Source organism: Ruditapes philippinarum, unplaced genomic scaffold (genome assembly GCF_026571515.1).
Source record: "Ruditapes philippinarum isolate M1 unplaced genomic scaffold, ASM2657151v2 ctg1876_1_1_1_1, whole genome shotgun sequence".
NCBI classification, from domain to species: domain Eukaryota; kingdom Metazoa; phylum Mollusca; class Bivalvia; order Venerida; family Veneridae; genus Ruditapes; species Ruditapes philippinarum.
This window is the reverse complement of record NW_026865673.1, coordinates 94,572-104,203: the sequence shown is the minus strand read 5'-3', so window position 1 is coordinate 104,203 and position 9,632 is coordinate 94,572.

The following is a 9,632-nucleotide window of genomic DNA, read 5'->3' as shown; positions in this document are numbered from 1 at the left end:
ATATCTCAGTATTGAATATTTAAAAAAAATCGAAACGAACTTTAAAGATCATGCAACTCAAATTTTTGTTTGTTTTACATCATAAACTTGATGCTCAAATGAAGATTTATCAATATTGTCAGTTCCAAAATGCATTATTTGTTAAGATATTACCGAATTAACATTTCATGTAAATAAAGGGAGATAATTAAATATTGTTTCTATAAAGTCTAAGCGATTTTTTTCAGTTAGAAATGAATGCATATATTTTAATGAGTATATATAATGCGTATAAACATTTGCAGTACATATTTAACATATTCTTGGATGTTTGCAAATTGTTTTAGAAGAATAATTATATACATAATTATATTAAATTTCACTTAAATGTGGTTACATCCTGAATTTCAACATAAAGAAAAAAGTACCACATTTCTCTTTGATTTTATTTTCATCAAAATGACAATTATATAACATTTATACATTACCTATCAATATTTATGAATGCATTTTGACGCAAATTAGACAAAATTTGAACTTGCAGTGAACAAAATTTATGTTGAATATGTACATACTAAACTTATCGAAAGTTCACAAGCATTAAGTGATAATCACCCTCATATATAACACAACCAGTTAAAACATATGACAAAGGTATGTTTAAGCTCTCCTGTTGATTTCTCATTGAAATGGCTGAGAGCCTTCAATCATGTAATGCAACTCTAGAGACACTGTTTTGTCTGAATTCAGTCGACAATTATTAATTTTTCTATGAAATTAAATCCAATTAATGATGTTATTTAAAAAAAGAGGATAAACAAAATATTTGTACGCAAAAAAAAACAACAACAAGAAAATTGCCATCATTATGCATCTATTTAAGATACATGCATAGCAACAAGTAATATTTAACAAATAAAGAAACAAAAACCTATAACTTAAAGATCGAGCAAAGATGTTATCAAACATTGTCAAATGAAACACAATACTGTCTCTGGTAAATTTTTATAACATAATGCATAATTACATGTCAGATAACTGATTTCACAAAATTTGCATAAAATTGTTACAATCATTTAAAATATGAAAACGTATTGTGTACTTTTCAGTAAAATACAAAATTCCAACACTATTCCACAAAAAGATGTATAAAACTGTAAGAAAAAAATGTCGTGTGGCTTTTTTGTTATCTCACATAATATTATGGAAACGTACAATATAATGTTTTCTTTATGTTCAAGGATACTTTTCTTGAGAGATAAACATCTTAAGGTCTTTGGAATAATGTTGACGTAAAGCATCATAATTATCTATAGAAATACATACTTAGTGCTATTTAAGGTCTTTATTATTGATGGCCTAAATATTCGGAATGGCGTTTTATTTACATTATGTTAAATATAGAGTCATCGAGGTAGAATTGTAGTTATTATAGTAATATGGTAAATACTTTGAATTCATTTTCACTTATTTTATAGAAAACTTTGGTTCTATAAAACCTGATTAAATACTTGCGTTGATTTAACATTTTTAACTGCTTTTGTTAAACGAAATTTTGTTTTTTTAGTACACTGATGTACTCAATATGGTGAGAAAAAGTAAACACAGTCTTGTAATGCAAGATTAACTTACGTATATATTTGGAATAGAACGGGAGAAAATACCATAATTAAATCATCGACGAAAACTACACCATACTACTTTCTTGTTTATCTGCTCCACCCCCAAGAGGAGTTTAATATCTATAATGTCCATTTGGAATGAAAAGAGATTTGTGATTGCAACTACATTAAAGAATGATTAATTCCGGTAGAAAAAAAAAGATATGGTCTGACAGAAATGCTAAGATACTCCCATGAGATTTAATTATTTTCAAATAACGATACTTAACGTAATTTAGGGATGAAGGTATTATTACAGGGTCAATTAAACTATTATTACTTTTCCATTTGAGACTGACAAATCAGATTTTTTTGCCATTGTATTAGATGTAGATGAATAACATATTATGACACGTATTTTAGATGTTGAATGACACATTTGAAAATAAAATGTTTTAAATATCTTGCCCGGTTCATTAATATTACGCGACAAGGTAATAAGGTTGATTTTTTCACATTGAATAAAATGTACTTTCATAATTTGTGCTGTTAAGTTTTTTTTCGGGCATTGGGAATGATTTTTTCTACAATCGATGTCTTTTTGTGATGTTATATAACATAATTCATTTCGACGGCAAAACTGTTCAGTTTTCAGACTTAAGCATGGTATTTTATTGAATTGAAATGAATGAAAAGCGGGTAATGACTTTGATACAAATAGAACGGGAATAAGTGAAAATTACATTTTAATTATAGATAGTAAGTTTTACAGTTTAGCAATTTCGTGTTCATTGAACAACATTTACTAATAAACGGTTACTTTTTTCCTTTGCTAGAAGAAGTAAGAACTCCAAAAGTATACATGTGGTCACGTTTTAATGTAATATAAGTTCGATGAAATACTAATTAAATCTGAAAAATTTCGAAGCCGAAAAAAGATTCATCAGAAGGACTATAATTACTTTATGTCAATAATAATAAGACATATAATCATGTAATTATTAAAGTGGACATTCAATTATCGAAAATAATAGTTCATAAAATGTTTTTACAATTTCTTTCGCCGATTATGTCAAATTCATTTTATGGGTTTCAAGCAATTTAAATAATATTTGACATTTAATCGATAACATATGGTTATATAAATGCTAATAATATCTATTCATTAAATCCTCGTTCATATAACAATGACGACGGCAACAATAACAAAATCGGCTTCGAAAAATCTAGGTGTTCACACGATACTTCGTACGTTTTTATCAAGAATAATCATTGTTTGTATTTTAAGAAATACTTCCCCCTGGTATTCTCTTTTATTAATCTTAAATTAAATGTTTTATTGCAATTTATGGTATGTTAAAGCTGACCTGTTATATATATATAACTTAATACTTATAAAAAATGTCCATGATAATGTGAAATGCAATATTAACAAGACAAATAAATCTGAGAATTATATATATCATTATTCGCATGAAATAATAAATTTTAAATTTCAAAACTTTTTGCAAAATATCAACATTCAGCACAATTTTAGAAAAGACTGCTGAATACATTTAGTATCATCTTCCATCATTTGTTTTTCTTTCAATAATTGTAAAAATAATTAAATTGAATAATGTTTTTATTTAGTATATTTTTGCTCAACTAAGTGCTTATTAATGTACTTTCCCCTTATAAGTTTGTATAATATGCGATTTGATATGACTATGAATGTTATAACATGTAGTACTTAATAAATATAATGTTATGTTATGTTATGTTATGTTATGTGAAACATGTAACTCAATTTAGACTCTCGAAGTATTCTGTATTTACCTTATAAGATTAAAAAGAAGCAAAGCAAAACGAAACCAGACATTCTTTAGATGCAACACTGATTCTTTGTTATTTCTTTCATTTAAATTATTAGCATACTTATTGTTAATTGATAATATTTGTTTTAAGATACATGAACAATAAACGCATGTGAATAATACTCACTTTTTATTTCATATAGTTATAATTATCCAATGCTATCATTTTATTGCAAAATTTTAATGTTAGTTTGGTATTTCATTTTTTATCTTAAATAATGCAAGCTTTCCCCTGCAGAGAAAAAGAATGAAAAAAGAATTTGTAACAAAGCTTGACTTACTTTAGTAAATATACGAGCTCGTCTTTATCATTAAACTTTTTTCTTATGACAAACTGTCTTTTAATGGTCTTAAACCTTGATGTATTACATGCTTAGTTATTTTTATAAAAAAAGAAATGTTACACAATTTGTCTTGTTAAGATACTTTATAAATAAACAAAGGAAACTGAACTAGTTTATTTTTGTGATGTGTATTGAAGTTTCTTAAAACCGCTGAATTATAAAAAAACAACAACAATAAAACCAGACTTGCAACACTAACAAAATAGTCATAAGCGTTTATTAATTCATATTTATAAATGATCAAACTAGATTTGTTCAGAATATTTCATAAGTTTATTTATTTTTTCGAATTTAAGTATATCAGTGTGAAATAATTGCTAATATAATAGTATTACTAGATTAAATTATTAACGACATGACCCCGGTATATGCTTAAGCAGGTAATCTAAATGTTCACTATATATAATATCATTTTATTCCAAGTGCATAATTATGATACCATTACTTCTATTCTAACTAATATGCTCCCTACTTAAGACATAACTTTGTATGCGAACCTGTTTAAGTCAAAACTATCTAACAGGCTTTGTATAAAACCTATTTCAAAAAGCCAAATGAATGTCAACACGGTCAGCAAACTACACCATGTGGAATTATTTAATTCATAAATGACATGTTATACAATATATGCAATATAAAATAATTACGTTTCTACCATTTCAGTAAACAAACGATGAAACTAAACATAAATTAAAGGCAAATTTTAAATTTTAATGTAGTTGGTCAAAAATGTGTATATTCATTTTGATCTGCTTTTTTGCATTAAAAGGCAAAGCCTGGTCGTCCCTAAATTGATCAACAAGTCAGCAAAAAAAATTGCTGTTCAGTTCTTTCAAATTGGGAATTATTGTTTCAATGAAACGTTTTGTTTAAACTTGTGTTTCTTTTTTCATGGTATTTTGTGTAAAGACAACTGTGTCATAAGCAAGATAAGAAAATGGAAGTTCTCAGCTTTTAGATTGTGAAGACTTAGGTATTGAAGATACTTTTATTAGTTATTAGGACACTTTGCTTAATTTATCACAACACTTTGCAATGTTCTGATAAATAACAAAAAATGTTTAAGACATAAAGTACTGCTGGGGGTAAAGTACTAATACCATGAAGTTAAAGTATTCTCACTGTGGATTGCTTGGATGCAAATACCATTAACGCAATTCATTTTAATTTTGAATTTTAAAACCTGCTTACACATAAAACTATTGGTTTCAATGCGATCCCTCATTTCATTTTGACACAATGGGCTTTGTTCAGGCTCAGAGAATAAATATTGATATTGTTTGCATTACATCATATGTCTGAATAATTCCCATCGACATAATACTTATTTTTAAAGATTTTATACTGATTTGAAGAACATTGTTTCTTTTATTACTGAGTATAAATCAAGTTATAAAGATACTGTCCAATTAACGGCTTTATATCCAGCCATTAAACATATAACTTTAAGTGTTTTATAAGTGCAACATAAGCCTATTTCGGAAGTCAAACGCACTAAATAAGAAGTACTTCTGGTAAATATATTCTTTATTACAACTAACGTCTAGATACCAAAAACACATTATATGCTCTTAATAATTATATTTAAGAAATAACATCGGCCGGAGAGGTGTATATCGGCTATTTAACACCGGTTTGGAGTTTTGATGCGTAGGAATTGACCACGAAGGCCGTAGGCAAAACCGGTGTTAAGTAGCCGATATACATCTCTCAGGCCGATGTTATTTCGATTCTAACACGATAAAATAAGGAAAATCACTAATGTTATTTTTCAAGCGGAAATAACTTCCGGTGCCGATTTTCGTATAACGCCGTTCGATTTTCGCACCCTACTGTTGCGAAGATATAGAAATTATCAAACAAAAGAAATAATAAGAAAAAGACGTTATTTTTATCAAGTTTCCAACAATGAAAAGTTACGTCGTATTGTATTTACATCAGTGCCCCATTTATCATTCTTGTATGTATGAATTAACGTCAGCTTGTTTTTGAAGAGTTGTTTACTTAGGATGACGTCATTACGCTGCTTACGGATTGGCGCCGTTTTATCAAAATATTTATTAACTGATATGGATTAAATATGTGGCGTTAGTGTATGTGAGATATTATTTCGGTATTGTATGAAAAGAAAACATTAAACGAACTGAAAATATAAAAAAAAATGTTTTTTTATTCTTGCTTTAAAATGCTTTGTAAACTATACACTCGAGGGTGAAAACATAACAGCGCATATACAAGTAGTCCCTAACCGGTGTTTATTGGCAGTTTAACATCAGTTTTTTTCCTTCTTTGTCTATAGTGACAAAATCACGTGAGTGTTAGAATTCAAGATAAATTGTAATTCATGATTAACTAATGTTTCAAGGAATGGCACCAAATTCTCTGAATGGAGTTAAATTAGAAAGGAATCAAAATGATTCACATTCATTTCAAACAATAAATGTTTTCATTAATTATTAGTAATTATTATAAAGGTAAGTTATCTGTAGTATCTCACACTAACAAATTATGCATATATCAGTCTCAAGTGACCCATTATGCTCATTGTTTTGATTGATGAGATCATTTATATTCTATTAAGGATAGTTAATGAAAATAATGGGAAAATAGAACAATTTTTGGGGCATGTTTCAAATATATCCTACTAGTTTATTGTTTTCTTTGATGTCATTGAATATAAAAACTTGTAAACTAATGCATAACAATTTCGTGACGACAATTATTATGAAAAAAATAAAAAAATATACTATGACTTGATGTAATGCTTACGCTAATAGTGTATCCTCGTATGTTATAATGAATGAAGTAAATACGAGACTTGATATGTAATGAACATGTTAAAGTGATTAATAAATCTTTTACGAGTTTATCTGACAAACAAATCAATTAAAGTATAAGCTATTATAAGGCTGAACAACTGTCTTATAACCACTTATAACCTGAGTATACAAAGTCTCCAATAGTTTATTGAAAAATGAAGACAAGAGTAATATACATTAAGCCCCAAAATATAAATTATCAGTATGAAAAAGGCATATTCATTAAGTGTCCGTAACAACTTCTTATATATCAATTTTGTCAATTTATATAACTTTTAAGCGATTTGTTATCATGGTTATGGGTGTACTGCAAAAGCTTAGTGCGTTAAAATTAAACATAGAATATGAACCTAATTGTCTTTTACCCGGGATGTCTAATGCAAGAGCAGAAAAAACATATACAAGTATCAAAAATATTGTATAATTATATCTTTATTTTTACATATTAGATATATCTAAAACTGTTTCCTTTAGTTATTGAAAATGAAAAAATAAAAAAACGAAATAATTATCACTCATACATTCATCTTGTAAAACAAACGTGACACGTTAATATCAAACGTTGAGTTATTATTATTTCGGCTTATTTTGACATTCCACACGAATGTTTGAAAGAGAATTACCATGAAAGGATTTTATCAATAATTTATTAAAATTGCTTTGAAAGTTGACAATATTGATATATTGTTTGTTGATTTTTTTAAGTCAACCGAATTCCGTCGATAGGGGTCCAAAACTTAACTTTACGTTGAGAAAAACTGCATTGTATATTGAAAACAAAACAAATAATTGAAAGATATCCATCCGTGATGTTCTTTTATCGACATATCGACATCCTTGGCCTTATTCGTTAATTAAAATGAGTTCAAACAAAAGTCACTATATGTTTACATATACATGACGCTTTGGATAATTCTTAAAGATGGTTAGTTCTTTTATTTATATTTTAATTTGTCAAGTTAACTGATGGATACATGTGAATAATTGTTTGATCTTCGGTTAAGGAAAATTCGTCTGATAAATCGGTTGAAATAACGAAACAAATAATGTTATAATTGTAAATGTGCAATCCGTGGTTAAACGAAACATACATAATTTATGCATGATTCTGTGCAGCAACACCCGCTTGCTTGGTTCGGTAGGGAGAACACCGAATTTTTAATTCAGGGTTATTCGCAAGATTAATCATCAGGGAAAAATTATCCTTGACAAACGATCGCAGAAAATGATGTTATTGTCATTTGTTCTTATTTACTGATTTATAGGTTATGTAAGACAGATTTTATACTTCATTGCAGCAGGTTTTAAATGCCATGTGGTTCTTCAGTAAAAGGTTGCCCCGTACTTTACTTCTGTAAATCTGCAATTTTTATGTAATTTTGTGTTGTGATTAATGCTTAAGAGGTATCACACTTTTTCCAAATTGTTTTTACAGTCAATGATTTTGTGTGTGATTTTTTCTAGTTTGGTATCCATTAAAGCCGGTGTAATAGGCCTACTGGTGAGATACTATAAGTGAAGTGTTCAAATCGACTTAAAAAGCGAAAGAAACATACAAAATCACTTCATAAAAATACCAATTGAAACTAGAATCGAATTTAGTTGCTCAATTCTATTCAATACTATTCAAAGGGATTTACTCGTTTTCTAAGTCAGACAATGTGAAAGTCGAACATATTCACGAATTACCCATTAGGCATATTCATTAATTTAAAACTCATTTTCCTAACCTAGATACATAAATTGTACAGAATTTGCCTGTCAATTTAAGTGTACTTTTCATATTATGAGAAATTAATAGCATATTGTCAAATTTAGTCGTAATCTTAGGGGAAACATGATGTCATTACAAACCAACTGTTCAACCTGTTTTATGATCACAAGTGATTTATGTCATTGGCATAAGTCGTCTTTACAAAGTGAAATTCTGAAAATGTACTTAAAGAATGGATTTATATATACAAAAGATAACAAGCCAATATTTTTTTAAATATCAACTGTTCATCATGATGCCACATTTGCGCAGATACTATATAGAAAACATGACAATATTAATGAATAAATCAAAAACATTAAGATAAAAATTGAAACAAAACATGTATTTAACAAAGCATGTGAACTCATGCATCTGGCCTTCTCGCTGAATTACGATGTGGAACACCTTATGAACCGTAATTAAAGTTACAAATATGAATCTACTAAGACCTAAGAATTGATGTGCTACAGCTTATGATTGTCTAGGCACTGATTCACATAATGCCAGACCACGATTACACAGTGAAATATTGTATATAATTAAGTCATGTTTTAAAACTAAATCATAAACCATTTAAAAACAATTAATTAAAAATTTCGAAAAGTCTAATGTTAAAAAATCAAGTATAACTGTTTACGTAAACACAGATTATAAATGCAAATTAACTTAAGTTAGATCGAATGAATATTTTTTTTAATTGGGTCTTGATGAAATGTATTTCTATTTGATAAGATTAATATCCTTGCGTGTTTCTGCTAGTATCGAATAAAGTTATTCAATAGTGTTGAGTAAAATACTGAATTCTACTTGTCGAATACACAGCTATTAAACCAATATTGTACGAGACACTACCCGAGTCTGATATAGATTTTGCAGCTTCGTACGAGTCCAATAGAATCGGTATTGTAACTAACAATGTATAATGACCTCTTTATTTTCACTTATTTTTTTACCATCTTTTTAACATTTTGACAGCACTTTGTTATGACATAGATGTTAAGTTAAAAGATGTCAATGACTCGTAAGTTATAATTTTTAAATAACATACCTAGCCCATGAATGAAGTCAAATATAGAATATGTTTACTAACATAAGTGAAATGGTCGTATATCATTATACGCCTTTTATCCTACCCTATAATCTTCATCTATGTTTTTCAACTCTTAAGGTGAAGCTGATTTGCGTATAAATCACTCGCAGCACAGATTTTTATAAAGACAGTTTTGTTATTTACGTACACAACCAAAGATATACTGGCGCAAATTGCGATAAGATGA